We start from the raw sequence: 19,247 nt of genomic DNA, 5'->3' as shown, positions 1-19,247 counted from the left end.
CCCCGTGTCCCCTGCCTTGGCAGGCGGATTCTTAACCAATGCGCAACCAGGGAAGCCCCCAAAAGTATTATTTTTAAAGTCAACACTGGCATTATTCTGCTGGAATGCGGTGCCTTAGAAAAATGTGTATGTCCACCAAAAGTCACAAAGAAATGTTCGTACCTTTTCAGAATATCCTCAAGTGGAAACAACTGAAATGTCCAACAGTAGAAAAGTATGTAGAGTTATATTCTTACAAGGACTACACAGAGAGACAAAGAAGTACGTGAAAAATAGGGTTAAATTTCATAGACATAATGTTGAGTGAAAGAAGTCAGACCCATGCCCCTCCAGGCCCCCAAACCCAGTGCATGCCCTGTGATCCAATTTATGTGAAAGTAACAGGCAGAGAGGTTGGGAGGGGTATGTGTGTGATTCCTCTGAGCTCTTGCATGGGAAGAGTCATGAGGAAGCCTTCTGTGGTCTGGTAATTTTCCATACCTTAGTTATTCAGGTTGCTCCATCAGTGATGCACGTTGGTGTACACTGGTAATGGTGTGGGAACTGTACACTCTTTGTACTTTATGCATATTATGCCTCAGTTTTTAAAAGTTTAATGCCACTTGGTTATTGTTAAAGTGATGTTGATACTTTTTCTTCGGCTTTGTCCTGGGCTAGGAGGAAAAGTAAGTTCAAAGTACTTACTGGGATATATTTGTTGTCCTCAGATTTTTGGCTTCCCTTCAGTATCGGATGTCTGACTACTTACTTATATGTTGCTCACAACCATGACCCTAAGCTGACATTCCACTGTTCATACTGCGGCAAAGAGAGAAGCAAGTGTTCATGATCAAATCTTGCTCTGTTAAGAATCAATATGAGTCAAGGAAGGGGGAGGGTATATGAAATTGAGAAATTCTGATGAGGAAAGTAGTTCAATTAGGCTTAAGTAACTCAGAGGTGTCAAATGGAGGACACTGGCAGGTCGTACACAAAGAAAAGCGGCCACATTCACTTCACCACTAAACTCTGAAGAATTTTTGGAGCAGCCACACATAGCCAAAAGCGTTTACCTGATTAGTTCAGAACGTCACTAGATTAACCCGTCCAGACTAGGTGTTTGATGGCTTTCCGCTATCTGTTCCTCAAGGAAAGGGAAAACTCCCCTTTCTCAGGCTTTGTGTGTGTGTGTATGTGTGTGTGTGTGTGTGTGTGTGTGTGTGTGTGTGTTTCCTCTCTTCTCACTTCTGGCTCTTTTATAAATACTGTCTTTTTTCATGACAACATCCTAATAACTCTTTCCCATTTTTATTAGGAACCATGTGAGCTAACTCATTCAAAGTCTCTTTACTACTTGAAGTGAGTCAGAAAGAGGAAAACAAATATCGTATATTAACGCATATATGTGGAACCTCGAAAAATGGTTCCGATGCACCGGTTTGCAGGGCAGAAAGAGAGACACAGCTGTAGAGAACAAACATATGGACACCAACACGGGGAAAGTGGCAAAGGGGTTCGTGGTGGTGGGGTGAATTGGGAGATTGGGATTGACATATATACACTAATATGTATAAAATTACTAATAAGCACCTGCTGTATAAAAAATAAACCAACTTCAAAAATAATCTCTTTACTACTAATGTTGAAGTATGATTTTCATATTCACCTCTGTATACACTATATTGGGAGCTTTGAAATGTATTCTTGGGTGGAGACTGCCATGGAAAGGGAAAGTTTAGGCCTTCAATTGTTGGAAGATAGGTCCTTCTTAGTCTTTCAATAGTTTCCAGTTAGTATGTGTTTAACAAGCTCATCGTCATTCTCTCTGCGTGTAACGTCGTGGCTTCTCCAAAGGCCCTGTTTACTCTTTCTCCTCCTCTTCTTCTTCATTTCATTAATTAGTTTGGGGAGTTTTGTAGGCCTACCTTGCAATCTTCTTTTCCTTTTGAAATCTTGGAGGTTGAACAAGGAAGGGATGCAAATCTCAGTGAAGTTTTCTCAGTTACCCGTGAGCATGGTGGCCAAGGGGAAGGGCTCTGGAGGCAAAGTGCCTGGGTCTGAGTGCTGGCTCTCACTGTCACGGGGGTGAGACCCTGAAAAGGTTAGCTCAGCTTTTCAGTGCCTCGGTATTCTCATCTGCAATAAGGGGTGGTAAAGTCCTACACTATCTTCCAGGGTTTTTATGTGGACTTAGTAAGTTATTCCACAGTAAACCACCGAGGAACGGTGCTGGTCACTCAGTAAAGCTCGAGAAAGCTGCTATTATCCTCATTAGGAAGTCTTTTATTTCCCCTTCTAACTACCACTGCTGACCTTCAACATTCCCCAGAACAAATTTCGATTGTTTAAATGTTTAGCTGACCTCTTCTCCCTCATATGAGTGACCTGCCTCTGGAAAACTGGTTGGTTTGGATGGTCATCTAACTGGTGATCTAAAGGCAGTGGGGCACTGCATCCAGCTTCATCAGATTCTTGGACCCTGGGCAGGCATGACGATTGTTTAGCTCATGGTAGACAATCTCTTGCACATGTTTCTATAGCAAGAGCTATTCACAGATAGTCAGACATACCTTTAGTATTATAAGAAAAGTGCGAGTATGTACCAGTGACATGTCTCTTTGGTTGTTGTTGTTTGAAGAAATCAAAGGAAGAAAATAGAATTTACCTGGAAGTTGTAGATTTCCTCCTTCAGTTATGATGGGGTGTTTGTAGCAAGCTGGCCTTCACGCTTAAAACGACTAAGTCAAGTGTGGATTAAAGGAATTCTGTTTGAAGGCCTTGGAGAAATGCAGCTAGGACCCACAGGATCAGCTCCAGAGAGAGAGAAGCTCACTGGAATGAACCTAATTCTCTACCTTTTCCCCTTAGGCCCAAAGGGCACTTGCGCGAACCCTCGGCTCCCGCGGCTTCTGGGAGCTGAGGAGTCAGCGGGGCCGGCCCCTGCCCTCGGGGGCATAGCTGTGGATCCGAGGACTCTGCGGTCCGTGCGGGAGCCCAAAGGCCGACTGTGGGAGGCTCGGGGGGTCCTCCCTTCGGGGCAGGCTCGGAACCCTAAAACCAGGGCCTCTTGGAAGCCGCAGACTCCTTGCCTGAGAGGTCTTGGGGTGTCAAGGTTCATTCTTCAGTTTAAAAAGTTGGCCACTAGGATAGTGGTGGCAGGACCTACGGATTTCAGGGGTGTGTCACTAAGCTGTAGCACCTGCCGTGTTTCCGTAGTGTAGCGGTTATCACGTTCGCCTCACACGCGAAAGGTCCCCGGTTCGAAACCGGGCGGAAACAAACATTCTTCCTTTCTGAAACTTTTACCTTCTCTTTCAAAAAAGCAAAACGGCCGAAAGGCAGGGGCTGAGGCAGCGGGCGCAGCTGCATTTTCCATCCCCAAGGTACAGGCCAGGAGTTCCGTTGCTGCCTGAGAGCCTGCTCAGCGCTAGGAGCCAGCCCTCCTTTCTCCGCTCTGAGTCACTGCGGAGTCCAGGTCACAGCCAGCTGACCCAAGTGTGCAAAGGACAAGGCTGACTTCGGCTCATTTTTACATCCGGAAATCCCCTCACCTCCTAAGCAGGCGCCTAAATCTCTTGCACATGTTCACGCGAGTTATGTCTCTGGAAACCAAGGAGTTCATCCCTGGCTTGGCTTCACACAAGTTCATCCCTTCACACTTGGCTCTCCCCCACCTCGGCACACTTACGCAACAGTTTGATTTGCGTGACGGAACAAAAGAGACCGAACCCAGCTGTGCACCGGGGACTCGAGCCAAAGACACGGAAATGAAAAATGTCAGGCTCCCCTAACTGAGCTGGTCGCGGAGGGGAAGGAGCCCGTACCGGTGCCGTTAACCAGGAGAGCCCCCAGAGCCACGGCAGACATCAGGAAGTGGACGGATCCCCCCATCACCTGCTGACATCCCAGTCGGCAGCTGACTCAAGAGAAAACCGAGGTTCAGAAAGAGAGCGTGACCTTGGCTCGCAGCACACAGCACTGAAGCTAGACCAGGACGGACCTTGTGTCCTGTCTCAGAGCCCACAGCGTCGCCCAGGACTGCAGATGTGCAGGGTGATGAGCAGCCGGGCAAGGGCTGGGAGCCTTGCACAGCTGCATTCAGCCCTGGGCTTCTGGGAAATCTCCGTTCCTGCTCTCCGGGTCTCTGAAGTGTAATCTTTACTTCTTTTACAATTTTCATCTGGAGACGCTAAGTCGAGGTTCCTCCATGGTTCCCTGGTGGTCTAGTGGCTAGGATTCGGCGCTTTCACCGCTGCGGCCCGGGTTCGATTCCCGGTCAGGGAAGCCTTTCCCCCCCCCCCCCCCACCACCTTTTCTTTCCCCTTCAGCATCTCCACTGGCAGGAGTCTTCCTCTTCCTGCCCCGACCAGAGCTGTGTTTTACTTCAAGGTTCAGATGCAGAAGAGCTTCTGCACTGAGTCCCCAAATGCCGGTGAGTCCCGGCCTCAGGGTCCTTGACATCGCGCAGGCTGGAGGAGGTGAGATGTAATGAACAGCCTGGGCTGGCCAGCTCTCGCCTCGGCTCCTTTCTCCCTGCATGTTACAAACCCGAAGACTTATTTACAGAGTTTTCATCCCAAGAGCATCGGGGACTCGAGTTCATTGAAAACCAAAACGAAAACCCTTTGAAACATACAAAAAAGTTGCAAGAGTAATAACATCGTATATTCTATACGTAAGTGCACAGTAAACACTTTCCCACGTTGGGTTTCTCACTCTCTCTCCGTATATAAGAAGGGCGACACCACTTGAGAGTTCCTTGCAGACATCTCCACTCAAGATTGCTCCTTTCGTTTGGCATGTCTCTCAAAGCCAGCTTCTGTGGGACTTGTCCTCCGAGACCAGGGGAAGCCTTTGTCCTCGCGGGGACGCCCCCTTGCCCTTTCAGGAACCTGAAATCCGTTCCCTTCAGGCTGTAGAGAAGCTTCAGGAGGAGTTTTATTCAGCTCCCCCCGAAGTGCAAGCCAGGCACGTTCTGTGCTAGTAGGAATCCCCCCGGACCGGCTGCCCTCCGGTCTCCTCCCGGTTGCCTTGGCGGGCAGTGGGGTCTTGGGTCAGCCTGAGCGCTGGAACCGCCTACCTCGGGAAAGGCCCTTCGGGGAAGTGCAGCTGCCCCTTGGCTGTTGCCTGGATCTCTGTGCCCTGCAGGGAGCGTAAAGGGTTCTGACAGGACACAAAGGTGACGAATCCTTCCCTGTAGTGAGTGGGAGGGTGAGAGGAGCAGATGGGAAATGAATGCGTCAAAGGCAGGGGGAGTATTCTCAAGTGCTTGTCACAATTGTCTGCAAGGGTGGCTGCCCTGTGATAATAGTGCTTAGTGTTGTCTTTTCCTGACCTTGACCCAGTCTCAGGTCCAGTGTGATTAACTGCTCTAAACCGTCCGTTCTTCCGAGGCTTTGGAACGGGTACCATTTTCCTGCTAGAAAGGCGGCACATCCTGGGTATTCGTAAGTGTCTACTCCATAGAGCGTCCAGAAGAGTCACGTGCTGCTGTCTCTGTGGCGCAGTGGGTTAGCGCGTTCGGCTGTTAATCGGAAGGGTTTTGGTTCGAGCCCACCCAGGGACGGTGGGAGAGGTTTTAGAACCCATTCAGCGTTTTCCGTGTTGATTACCATTCCCGGTGTTCCATGCTGATTATTACCTGTACATCTGCTCCCACAAAGTTTACCGAACTGCGTTCGGGGTCCTGTCCACCTCACGACTGCTGCCAGTCTTGGGCCACACTCCCCTTCCCAGCTCTATTGTCTGTCGTCTCTATTGGACTCTATACTTGCCTAACTTAGGGCCTCCTGAAAGAGATCCAGGAATCCACGGTCTGGTGGGATAGTCTTTATTCGGCCAAGTCTATAGACTGGGACAAGAAAGTCATATTTTATGTGTCTTAAGCTTTTCATGTGTGAACGTTAGTAGTTGTTCTATGAATGATGTTAGCGGTGAGCTCATCATCATAACTCTCCTCTGCATTGTTTCTGATAAAGGCCTTTCTTCCATGGTTGTGTATTACTTGGTTTCATGGTTTCACGATGACGAATATGCTGCAGCCATCATTATCGTACACACACCTCTGACCACTCGTGCGGGTGTTTCCATAGCGTAGGGGACTGGAAGTGCAAGTGCTACCTTTAGTGTTTCTATGCTTCTAATGTTGGTAAATCCTTCAGATTTTCCTCCCACAGAAGTAGGACTGAAGCATATTCCATTTTATTTTCCGGTCTTTCAATGTCCCTTTCTTCATTTACTCGCCAACACAGCAATCTTTGTATACATCTCTCTATGATAGTCTAACTAATAAAGGGAGCAGTGCCCTCCCGACATAACTAAGGGGAAGGACAACAGAGGGACATTGTGGGCATTCAACAGAGATATTCTATTGCATATGTTCGAAAGCTCAACATTCAATATTTTAAAACTCCTCCAAGAACTGTAATTGTTTTCTCTGCTGACCTAGGCAACAGGGTCCAGAGAAGACTGCCCAGAATGACCTCTTTGATAACGTCCTGCCAAGCAACTTATCCCAAGAGAAGAATGTCGCTGATCCCAGAGGTTTTTTCCTTCTCCCCTTTTCTCTTTTATTTATAAATTTTGCTTATACTTTTAATTTGATGAAAACAATCTAATGCCTGTCCTTCCTCGTATCAAAAGGGGAATAAGTGTTTCTATGTTATTCCTTGTCAGTTTTTTGGCTGTGACTGTAAAAGTTATCCCATCTAAGACACATCGTGGGAGCCAACAGAATCCTGCCCCCCTACAGGTTCCTGCTTCAGTCCTGGACCCTTAGAGTTATTAGCTCACGTTTGCTCTGTTCTGTTAAATCTCATGTGCAGAAATTGAGTATTTTGGCTTTTTCATACTGTGTGGTTACTGGACAAGGATTTTTTTTTTCTCTCTCTCTCTCCCTCTCATTTGTGCATCACTAATTTCTCCTCTCAGTGCGGGATTCTGGTTTTAATTTTAGGAAGTGAACTTCTGGGGATAATCCCTGTTGGTTGGTGGTTGACAGGGATCTATTCCCTGTTAGGTAGAAGATGACAGCTAATCTGGACCATGAGTCTTTCTTGTCTGATGCTTGTCCTGAGGATTCTAGTGTTTCCTGGTATGTGACACTGCAGCAGTGAGAAGCTGTCCACCTCTTGCCTTTCCTCTATTTGGTAAAAACCGCATGGGCCAAGGCAATCCTTGTCAATAACTGCAAAAGTGTAGGAGCTACAATAAGGATAATCTTAATATGCAATGGTTCCCTCATATGGAGCTCCACATTAATAAAGGGGAGTAATACAGGAAGAATATAGAATTTTTAGGATGGAATACGCAGCTTTCTTTCATTGGTATACTCAAGTCTCTGAATAACCGAAAAAATTCAAACAAATGTCCTTTAGGGATTACTTAAATCAGACTACAGAAAGCAGAGGAAAGACATTTATATCATTACAAACAAGCAACAAAGTCAGCAACATGAGCACTTGTGACAAGCCTACAAGTCAAGATTTAAACCTTCCAGAAATGTAAGCCAGTTCAGTCCTTAGTACAGATGGATGAGGAGCAATGACGTCATGCACAGATACATGCCCTGGAGACTCAAAAGCACATCACAGAAGTACTCCGATTTTCATTAATGAGTTTCCTTCAAGGACCTAATGTGGCTGACTTATTTCATTTTGTTTCCCTCACTGTCAATTGCTGTTAATCCATACCGTTGCCTCTGCTTTCACGTTAAATAATGCCCACTAGTTTGATGAATTTTTCTCCCTTTGAGTATATTTTCTGAGAAACAAAACCATATACTTTCTCTTCCTTGGGAGACAATGGACAAATCAGGCCTCTGAAAATTTAAATGAATTAAAAATTAATTCCCCAATTAATTTCAGAATAGTAATAATCGCTTACATAAATTTAAAATAAGAAAATTAAGAATTACAGGGGAAAACGCTTTACTACGTATGCTTTCAATGTGGTACTTATATAAGGAAAAATTTTGTTGTTGAATCGGTGACAAGGAACAATAACAGATTTAGCTGTAGATTAAATTAATGGTCTTGATTACTTGGAACAACAGTGAGAAACGAAATGAAATTGATTACAAAGATGACCCTTAATACTTTTAAGCAATTTAAATAATTTATACATTTTATAGATAATGACATTTAGAATGTTTATGTCATGTGTTGTGTTTTTATCGAGGTTACTCACAAAACTTAGATTGGTTTAATAATCTTGGCCTAAAAATGACTATATATATATTTTCAGATTATCTTATAATGTATAAAATAATGGTGGTATAATATTCTAGTATGTAAGTCTTGGCTTTATTTTGGTTTGAACATCTGAGTTAGGTTGGACTTCCTAAATTTCCTATACTGGTTGTACCGGTTAAATAAGCAAACATATTCAGTAAGATTCCAACGTCTAATCATTTAAATTTATCTGTTGAAGTATATTAAATATACTAGTCAAGTACACTAAATACACTAATATCTTTAAATAGGAATGAATACTTGTAATTCTAGAAACCAGACGACTCCATTATGCCACTTACAATTTCTGGTAAATGTTTTTAGGTGTCATCTGATATGTGATTCCATATATACGAATATATGATTCCAACATTCTCATGTTCCATCATGTGTCAGCTTAAATTACAAGATCAAGAGTTAACTTTAATCCTTTGACTAACATTAAATTGATTTAATTAACGAATCATCTTTGGTTGCCTGCAAATTCTCTCTGTCTTTGTCCTTCCAGTTTGCCCTAATTTCCTTATAGGTTGGCTCACAACAGCACTTGCGTTGGGGAATACTGTTGCTTTTTGGGTTCACATATATTTCTATATTTTGTAGGTTTGCGGCTGGTGCTGTGGCTATTCTTATGTGTTCCCTTGACGAAAGATCAGTAGAGTGGCTTGTGTTTTCACTGCTCTGACACGGCAGAATCATAACCTTAATGCTGCGCACTGCACAGCTTCTGAAACCTTCTCAAAGCGCCTCCTTGCTTCTTGTTACACATTCATTTTTTGCATGGCACTTGCTTTTTATCACAGCAAGCACCAAAATCCAGCTTTGCAAAGAAATGATATCATTGAAAAGATTGTAGAATACTCTAATATTGGCAGATTTTCCTATGTAAATTACACCTCAATAAAGCTTACTTTTAACAAAAAAGGACAAACAAAACCAAATGTTGACAGGGTGGAGAGCACTGGAAATTCTTATTCATTTCTGGAAAGGGTATAAAAAAGTTCAACAGGTTGGAAAAATATTTGACAGCATCAACTGAGTGTCATCCATACACAGTTATATGCTGTGACTCAGAAATCATACTTTTAGCTGTGCTACACCTTTGACCTGTGCTCTCCAATATGATAGGTACAAGCCACATATGGCTATTGAACACTTGAAAGTTGCTAGGGCCACAGGTTGTAGTGATAATAGTTTGATGTAGTAAGTCTCCTAAAGCATTAAAATAGATTAAACTAGAAAATTCAAAATTCCTTGTGACAGGTTTGAAAACTAATAAAGGGAAACGTCACTAAAATGAAGTCAGGAGACCAGAAGTGGGAGCTCTCACGGGGTACCACTCAAGTTCAAAGACAGGAAGTATCGTCAATTACAGACCCAAACAGAAGAAGCATCAATAGGAAAGAATCATCGATTACAGGCCCCAACAGAAAAACATGTACGTTGCATCTCCTGCAAGAAATCAGCAACTTGGCAATGAGAAACCACTGCCAATCACCCTGAACTTTCACTTTTCTCCAATGGGCTTGGGTTCACGACAACCTCCCTCAGCTTCCTCCTCTTTCTCTCTAAGTAAGGTTCCTTCCTGTCCTTTGTTTGTGGGACTTGCCTATGGCTTTTGCTATAGCTTGCTTGTCCTGAATTGCAATTCTTCCGCTATTCCTGAATAAACCCTTTTTGCTGGAAAAAAACAAAAAAAAACCCCCTCCCAACTTTTATATATTTTTATATCTGTAAATTTTTTACATTTAATTTGCTTATTTGTTTTTGGCTGCATTCGGTCTCCGTTGCTGGGCGAGGGCTTTCTCTACGTGCAGTGATTGGGGCCTACTCTTCATCGTGGTGGCTTCTCTTGTTGCGGAGCACGGGCTCTCTGCACGCAGGCGTCAGTAGTTGTGGCATGAGGGCTCAGTCGTTCTGCTTCACGGGCTCGAGAGCGTAGGCTCAGTAGCTGCGGTACACGGGCTTAGTTGCTCCACAACACGTGGGATCTTCCCGGACCAGGGCTCGACCCCGTGTCCCCTGCCTTGGCAGGCGGATTCTTAACCAATGCGCAACCAGGGAAGCCCCCAAAAGTATTATTTTTAAAGTCAACACTGGCATTATTCTGCTGGAATGCGGTGCCTTAGAAAAATGTGTATGTCCACCAAAAGTCACAAAGAAATGTTCGTACCTTTTCAGAATATCCTCAAGTGGAAACAACTGAAATGTCCAACAGTAGAAAAGTATGTAGAGTTATATTCTTACAAGGACTACACAGAGAGACAAAGAAGTACGTGAAAAATAGGGTTAAATTTCATAGACATAATGTTGAGTGAAAGAAGTCAGACCCATGCCCCTCCAGGCCCCCAAACCCAGTGCATGCCCTGTGATCCAATTTATGTGAAAGTAACAGGCAGAGAGGTTGGGAGGGGTATGTGTGTGATTCCTCTGAGCTCTTGCAATGGGAAGAGTCATGAGGAAGCCTTCTGTGGTCTGGTAATTTTCCATACCTTAGTTATTCAGGTTGCTCCATCAGTGATGCACGTTGGTGTACACTGGTAATGGTGTGGGAACTGTACACTCTTTGTACTTTATGCATATTATGCCTCAGTTTTTAAAAGTTTAATGCCACTTGGTTATTGTTAAAGTGATGTTGATACTTTTTCTTCGGCTTTGTCCTGGGCTAGGAGGAAAAGTAAGTTCAAAGTACTTACTGGGATATATTTGTTGTCCTCAGATTTTTGGCTTCCCTTCAGTATCGGATGTCTGACTACTTACTTATATGTTGCTCACAACCATGACCCTAAGCTGACATTCCACTGTTCATACTGCGGCAAAGAGAGAAGCAAGTGTTCATGATCAAATCTTGCTCTGTTAAGAATCAATATGAGTCAAGGAAGGGGGAGGGTATATGAAATTGAGAAATTCTGATGAGGAAAGTAGTTCAATTAGGCTTAAGTAACTCAGAGGTGTCAAATGGAGGACACTGGCAGGTCATACACAAAGAAAAGCGGCCACATTCACTTCACCACTAAACTCTGAAGAATTTTTGGAGCAGCCACACATAGCCAAAAGCGTTTACCTGATTAGTTCGGAACGTCACTAGATTAACCCGTCCAGACTAGGTGTTTGATGGCTTTCCGCTATCTGTTCCTCAAGGAAAGGGAAAACTCCCCTTTCTCAGGCTTTGTGTGTGTGTGTATGTGTGTGTGTGTGTGTGTGTGTGTGTGTGTGTGTGTTTCCTCTCTTCTCACTTCTGGCTCTTTTATAAATACTGTCTTTTTTCATGACAACATCCTAATAACTCTTTCCCATTTTTATTAGGAACCATGTGAACTAACTCATTCAAAGTCTCTTTACTACTTGAAGTGAGTCAGAAAGAGGAAAACAAATATCGTATATTAACGCATATATGTGGAACCTCGAAAAATGGTTCAGATGCACCGGTTTGCAGGGCAGAAAGAGAGACACAGCTGTAGAGAACAAACATATGGACACCAACGCGGGGAAAGTGGCAAAGGGGTTCGTGGTGGTGGGGTGAATTGGGAGATTGGGATTGACATATATACACTAATATGTATAAAATTACTAATAAGCACCTGCTGTATAAAAAATAAACCAACTTCAAAAATAATCTCTTTACTACTAATGTTGAAGTATGATTTTCATATTCACCTCTGTATACACTATATTGGGAGCTTTGAAATGTATTCTTGGGTGGAGACTGCCATGGAAAGGGAAAGTTTAGGCCTTCAATTGTTGGAAGATAGGTCCTTCTTAGTCTTTCAATAGTTTCCAGTTAGTATGTGTTTAACAAGCTCATCGTCATTCTCTCTGCGTGTAACGTCGTGGCTTCTCCAAAGGCCCTGTTTACTCTTTCTCCTCCTCTTCTTCTTCATTTCATTAATTAGTTTGGGGAGTTTTGTAGGCCTACCTTGCAATCTTCTTTTCCTTTTGAAATCTTGGAGGTTGAACAAGGAAGGGATGCAAATCTCAGTGAAGTTTTCTCAGTTACCCGTGAGCATGGTGGCCAAGGGGAAGGGCTCTGGAGGCAAAGTGCCTGGGTCTGAGTGCTGGCTCTCACTGTCACGGGGGTGAGACCCTGAAAAGGTTAGCTCAGCTTTTCAGTGCCTCGGTATTCTCATCTGCAATAAGGGGTGGTAAAGTCCTACACTATCTTCCAGGGTTTTTATGTGGACTTAGTAAGTTATTCCACAGTAAACCACCGAGGAACAGTGCTGGTCACTCAGTAAAGCTCGAGAAAGCTGCTATTATCCTCATTAGGAAGTCTTTTATTTCCCCTTCTAACTACCACTGCTGACCTTCAACATTCCCCAGAACAAATTTCGATTGTTTAAATGTTTAGCTGACCTCTTCTCCCTCATATGAGTGACCTGCCTCTGGAAAACTGGTTGGTTTGGATGGTCATCTAACTGGTGATCTAAAGGCAGTGGGGCACTGCATCCAGCTTCATCAGATTCTTGGACCCTGGGCAGGCATGACGATTGTTTAGCTCATGGTAGACAATCTCTTGCACATGTTTCTATAGCAAGAGCTATTCACAGATAGTCAGACATACCTTTAGTATTATAAGAAAAGTGCGAGTATGTACCAGTGACATGTCTCTTTGGTTGTTGTTGTTTGAAGAAATCAAAGGAAGAAAATAGAATTTACCTGGAAGTTGTAGATTTCCTCCTTCAGTTATGATGGGGTGTTTGTAGCAAGCTGGCCTTCACGCTTAAAACGACTAAGTCAAGTGTGGATTAAAGGAATTCTGTTTGAAGGCCTTGGAGAAATGCAGCTAGGACCCACAGGATCAGCTCCAGAGAGAGAGAAGCTCACTGGAATGAACCTAATTCTCTACCTTTTCCCCTTAGGCCCAAAGGGCACTTGCGCGAACCCTCGGCTCCCGCGGCTTCTGGGAGCTGAGGAGTCAGCGGGGCCGGCCCCTGCCCTCGGGGGCATAGCTGTGGATCCGAGGACTCTGCGGTCCGTGCGGGAGCCCAAAGGCCGACTGTGGGAGGCTCGGGGGGTCCTCCCTTCGGGGCAGGCTCGGAACCCTAAAACCAGGGCCTCTTGGAAGCCGCAGACTCCTTGCCTGAGAGGTCTTGGGGTGTCAAGGTTCATTCTTCAGTTTAAAAAGTTGGCCACTAGGATAGTGGTGGCAGGACCTACGGATTTCAGGGGTGTGTCACTAAGCTGTAGCACCTGCCGTGTTTCCGTAGTGTAGCGGTTATCACGTTCGCCTCACACGCGAAAGGTCCCCGGTTCGAAACCGGGCGGAAACAAACATTCTTCCTTTCTGAAACTTTTACCTTCTCTTTCAAAAAAGCAAAACGGCCGAAAGGCAGGGGCTGAGGCAGCGGGCGCAGCTGCATTTTCCATCCCCAAGGTACAGGCCAGGAGTTCCGTTGCTGCCTGAGAGCCTGCTCAGCGCTAGGAGCCAGCCCTCCTTTCTCCGCTCTGAGTCACTGCGGAGTCCAGGTCACAGCCAGCTGACCCAAGTGTGCAAAGGACAAGGCTGACTTCGGCTCATTTTTACATCCGGAAATCCCCTCACCTCCTAAGCAGGCGCCTAAATCTCTTGCACATGTTCACGCGAGTTATGTCTCTGGAAACCAAGGAGTTCATCCCTGGCTTGGCTTCACACAAGTTCATCCCTTCACACTTGGCTCTCCCCCACCTCGGCACACTTACGCAACAGTTTGATTTGCGTGACGGAACAAAAGAGACCGAACCCAGCTGTGCACCGGGGACTCGAGCCAAAGACACGGAAATGAAAAATGTCAGGCTCCCCTAACTGAGCTGGTCGCGGAGGGGAAGGAGCCCGTACCGGTGCCGTTAACCAGGAGAGCCCCCAGAGCCACGGCAGACATCAGGAAGTGGACGGATCCCCCCATCACCTGCTGACATCCCAGTCGGCAGCTGACTCAAGAGAAAACCGAGGTTCAGAAAGAGAGCGTGACCTTGGCTCGCAGCACACAGCACTGAAGCTAGACCAGGACGGACCTTGTGTCCTGTCTCAGAGCCCACAGCGTCGCCCAGGACTGCAGATGTGCAGGGTGATGAGCAGCCGGGCAAGGGCTGGGAGCCTTGCACAGCTGCATTCAGCCCTGGGCTTCTGGGAAATCTCCGTTCCTGCTCTCCGGGTCTCTGAAGTGTAATCTTTACTTCTTTTACAATTTTCATCCGGAGACGCTAAGTCGAGGTTCCTCCATGGTTCCCTGGTGGTCTAGTGGCTAGGATTCGGCGCTTTCACCGCTGCGGCCCGGCTTCGATTCCCGGTCAGGGATGGTATTTTTCGGTTTTGTTTTTGTTTTTCCTTTTTTTTCCCCTTCAGCATCTCCACTGGCAGGAGTCTTCCTCTTCCTGCCCCGACCAGAGCTGTGTTTTACTTCAAGGTTCAGATGCAGAAGAGCTTCTGCACTGAGTCCCCAAATGCCGGTGAGTCCCGGCCTCAGGGTCCTTGACATCGCGCAGGCTGGAGGAGGTGAGATGTAATGAACAGCCTGGGCTGGCCAGCTCTCGCCTCGGCTCCTTTCTCCCTGCATGTTACAAACCCGAAGACTTATTTACAGAGTTTTCATCCCAAGAGCATCGGGGACTCGAGTTCATTGAAAACCAAAACGAAAACCCTTTGAAACATACAAAAAAGTTGCAAGAGTAATAACATCGTATATTCTATACGTAAGTGCACAGTAAACACTTTCCCACGTTGGGTTTCTCACTCTCTCTCCGTATATGAGAATGGCGACACCACTTGAGAGTTCCTTGCAGACATCTCCACTCAAGATTGCTCCTTTCGTTTGGCATGTCTCTCAAAGCCAGCTTCTGTGGGACTTGTCCTCCGAGACCAGGGGAAGCCTTTGTCCTCGCGGGGACGCCCCCTTGCCCTTTCAGGAACCTGAAATCCGTTCCCTTCAGGCTGTAGAGAAGCTTCAGGAGGAGTTTTATTCAGCTTCCCCCGAAGTGCAAGCCAGGCACGTTCTGTGCTAGTAGGAATCCCCCCGGACCGGCTGCCCTCCGGTCTCCTCCCGGTTGCCTTGGCGGGCAGTGGGGTCTTGGGTCAGCCTGAGCGCTGGAACCGCCTACCTCGGGAAAGGCCCTTCGGGGAAGTGCAGCTGCCCCTTGGCTGTTGCCTGGATCTCTGTGCCCTGCAGGGAGCGTAAAGGGTTCTGACAGGACACAAAGGTGACGAATCCTTCCCTGTAGTGAGTGGGAGGGTGAGAGGAGCAGATGGGAAATGAATGCGTCAAAGGCAGGGGGAGTATTCTCAAGTGCTTGTCACAATTGTCTGCAAGGGTGGCTGCCCTGTGATAATAGTGCTTAGTGTTGTCTTTTCCTGACCTTGACCCAGTCTCAGGTCCAGTGTGATTAACTGCTCTAAACCGTCCGTTCTTCCGAGGCTTTGGAACGGGTACCATTTTCCTGCTAGAAAGGCGGCACATCCTGGGTATTCGTAAGTGTCTACTCCATAGAGCGTCCAGAAGAGTCACGTGCTGCTGTCTCTGTGGCGCAGTGGGTTAGCGCGTTCGGCTGTTAATCGGAAGGGTTTTGGTTCGAGCCCACCCAGGGACGGTGGGAGAGGTTTTAGAACCCATTCAGCGTTTTCCGTGTTGATTACCATTCCCGGTGTTCCATGCTGATTATTACCTGTACATCTGCTCCCACAAAGTTTACCGAACTGCGTTCGGGGTCCTGTCCACCTCACGACTGCTGCCAGTCTTGGGCCACACTCCCCTTCCCAGCTCTATTGTCTGTCGTCTCTATTGGACTCTATACTTGCCTAACTTAGGGCCTCCTGAAAGAGATCCAGGAATCCACGGTCTGGTGGGATAGTCTTTATTCGGCCAAGTCTATAGACTGGGACAAGAAAGTCATATTTTATGTGTCTTAAGCTTTTCATGTGTGAACGTTAGTAGTTGTTCTATGAATGATGTTAGCGGTGAGCTCATCATCATAACTCTCCTCTGCATTGTTTCTGATAAAGGCCTTTCTTCCATGGTTGTGTATTACTTGGTTTCATGGTTTCACGATGACGAATATGCTGCAGCCATCATTATCGTACACACACCTCTGACCACTCCTGCAGGTGTTTGCATAGCGTAGGGGACTGGAAGTGCAAGTGCTACCTTTAGTGTTTCTATGCTTCTAATGTTGGTAAATCCTTCAGATTTTCCTCCCACAGAAGTAGGACTGAAGCATATTCCATTTTATTTTCCGGTCTTTCAATGTCCCTTTCTTCATTTACTCGCCAACACAGCAATCTTTGTATACATCTCTCTATGATAGTCTAACTAATAAAGGGAGCAGTGCCCTCCCGACATAACTAAGGGGAAGGACAACAGAGGGACATTGTGGGCATTCAACAGAGATATTCTATTGCATATGTTCGAAAGCTCAACATTCAATATTTTAAAAATCCTCCAAGAACTGTAATTGTTTTCTCTGCTGACCTAGGCAACAGGGTCCAGAGAAGACTGCCCAGAATGACCTCTTTGATAACGTCCTGCCAAGCAACTTATCCCAAGAGAAGAATGTCGCTGATCCCAGAGGTTTTTTCCTTCTCCCCTTTTCTCTTTTATTTATAAATTTTGCTTATACTTTTAATTTGATGAAAACAATCTAATGCCTGTCCTTCCTCGTATCAAAAGGGGAATAAGTGTTTCTATGTTATTCCTTGTCAGTTTTTTGGCTGTGACTGTAAAAGTTATCCCATCTAAGACACATCGTGGGAGCCAACAGAATCCTGCCCCCCTACAGGTTCCTGCTTCAGTCCTGGACCCTTAGAGTTATTAGCTCACGTTTGCTCTGTTCTGTTAAATCTCATGTGCAGAAATTGAGTATTTTGGCTTTTTCATACTGTGTGGTTACTGGACAAGGATTTTTTTTTTCTCTCTCTCTCTCCCTCTCATTTGTGCATCACTAATTTCTCCTCTCAGTGCGGGATTCTGGTTTTAATTTTAGGAAGTGAACTTCTGGGGATAATCCCTGTTGGTTGGTGGTTGACAGGGATCTATTCCCTGTTAGGTAGAAGATGACAGCTAATCTGGACCATGAGTCTTTCTTGTCTGATGCTTGTCCTGAGGATTCTAGTGTTTCCTGGTATGTGACACTGCAGCAGTGAGAAGCTGTCCACCTCTTGCCTTTCCTCTATTTGGTAAAAACCGCATGGGCCAAGGCAATCCTTGTCAATAACTGCAAAAGTGTAGGAGCTACAATAAGGATAATCTTAATATGCAATGGTTCCCTCATATGGAGCTCCACATTAATAAAGGGGAGTAATACAGGAAGAATATAGAATTTTTAGGATGGAATACGCAGCTTTCTTTCATTGGTATACTCAAGTCTCTGAATAACCGAAAAAATTCAAACAAATGTCCTTTAGGGATTACTTAAATCAGACTACAGAAAGCAGAGGAAACACATTTATATCATTACAAACAAGCAACAAAGTCAGCAACATGAGCACTTGTGACAAGCCTACAAGTCAAGATTTAAACCTTCCAGAAATGTAAGCCAGTTCAGTCCTTAGTACAGATGGATGAGGAGCAATGACGTCATGCACAGATACATGCCCTGGAGACTCAAAAGCACATCACAGAAGTACTCCGATTTTCATTAATGAGTTTCCTTCAAGGACCTAATGTGGCTGACTTATTTCATTTTGTTTCCCTCACTGTCAATTGCTGTTAATCCATACCGTTGCCTCTGCTTTCACGTTAAATAATGCCCACTAGTTTGATGAATTTTTCTCCCTTTGAGTATATTTTCTGAGAAACAAAACCATATACTTTCTCTTCCTTGGGAGACAATGGACAAATCAGGCCTCTGAAAATTTAAATGAATTAAAAATTAATTCCCCAATTAATTTCAGAATAGTAATAATCGCTTACATAAATTTAAAATAAGAAAATTAAGAATTACAGGGGAAAACGCTTTACTACGTATGCTTTCAATGTGGTACTTATATAAGGAAAAATTTTGTTGTTGAATCGGTGACAAGGAACAATAACAGATTTAGCTGTAGATTAAATTAATGGTCTTGATTACTTGGAACAACAGTGAGAAACGAAATGAAATTGATTACAAAGATGACCCTTAATACTTTTAAGCAATTTAAATAATTTATACATTTTATAGATAATGACATTTAGAATGTTTATGTCATGTGTTGTGTTTTTATCGAGGTTACTCACAAAACTTAGATTGGTTTAATAATTTTGGCCTAAAAATGACTATATATATATTTTCAGATTATCTTATAATGTATAAAATAATGGTGGTATAATATTCTAGTATGTAAGTCTTGGCTTTATTTTGGTTTGAACATCTGAGTTAAGTTGGACTTCCTAAATCTCCTATACTGGTTGTACCGGTTAAATAAGCAAACATATTCAGTAAGATTCCAACGTCTAATCATTTAAATTTATCTGTTGAAGTATATTAAATATACTAGTCAAGTACACTAAATACACTAATATCTTTAAATAGGAATGAATACTTGTAATTCTAGAAACCAGACGACTCCATTATGCCACTTACAATTTCTGGTAAATGTTTTTAGGTGTCATCTGATATGTGATTCCATATATACGAATATATGATTCCAACATTCTCATGTTCCATCATGTGTCAGCTTAAATTACAAGTTCAAGAGTTAACTTTAATCCTTTGACTAACATTAAATTGATTTAATTAACGAATCATCTTTGGTTGCCTGCAAATTCTCTCTGTCTTTGTCCTTCCAGTTTGCCCTAATTTCCTTATAGGCTGGCTCACAACAGCACTTGCGTTGGGGAATACTGTTGCTTTTTGGGTTCACATATATTTCTATATTTTGTAGGTTTGCGGCTGGTGCTGTGGCTATTCTTATGTGTTCCCTTGACGAAAGATCAGTAGAGTGGCTTGTGTTTTCACTGCTCTGACACGGCAGAATCATAACCTTAATGCTGCGCACTGCACAGCTTCTGAAACCTTCTCAAAGCGCCTCCTTGCTTCTTGTTACACATTCATTTTTTGCATGGCACTTGCTTTTTATCACAGCAAGCACCA

General features: G+C 44.5%; 4 non-coding genes across 4 annotated transcripts; all 4 read left to right on the top strand.

Annotated features, from left to right (window-relative positions):
* The first annotated feature begins 3,185 nt into the window (after window positions 1–3,185).
* TRNAV-CAC (transfer RNA valine (anticodon CAC)) lies at window positions 3,186–3,258 on the top strand. Its single transcript has one exon. It is a non-coding gene; the product is annotated as a tRNA-Val (tRNA).
* Window positions 3,259–5,471: 2,213 nt separating this feature from the next.
* TRNAN-GUU (transfer RNA asparagine (anticodon GUU)) lies at window positions 5,472–5,545 on the top strand. The gene has a single exon. It is a non-coding gene; the product is annotated as a tRNA-Asn (tRNA).
* A 7,862-nt stretch (window positions 5,546–13,407) lies between these two features.
* Window positions 13,408–13,480, top strand: TRNAV-CAC (transfer RNA valine (anticodon CAC)). The gene has a single exon. It is a non-coding gene; the product is annotated as a tRNA-Val (tRNA).
* Window positions 13,481–15,696: 2,216 nt separating this feature from the next.
* Window positions 15,697–15,770, top strand: TRNAN-GUU (transfer RNA asparagine (anticodon GUU)). Its single transcript has one exon. It is a non-coding gene; the product is annotated as a tRNA-Asn (tRNA).
* Window positions 15,771–19,247: the final 3,477 nt, after the last annotated feature.

Source organism: Delphinapterus leucas, chromosome 1 (genome assembly GCF_059928025.1).
Source record: "Delphinapterus leucas isolate spDelLeu-1000000601 "Yukka" chromosome 1, BTC_Dleu_Yukka2, whole genome shotgun sequence".
In the NCBI taxonomy this organism is placed as follows: domain Eukaryota; kingdom Metazoa; phylum Chordata; class Mammalia; order Artiodactyla; family Monodontidae; genus Delphinapterus; species Delphinapterus leucas.
The sequence above is the reverse complement of the archived record's forward strand: the minus strand, read 5'-3'. Positions and strand labels throughout refer to the sequence as shown.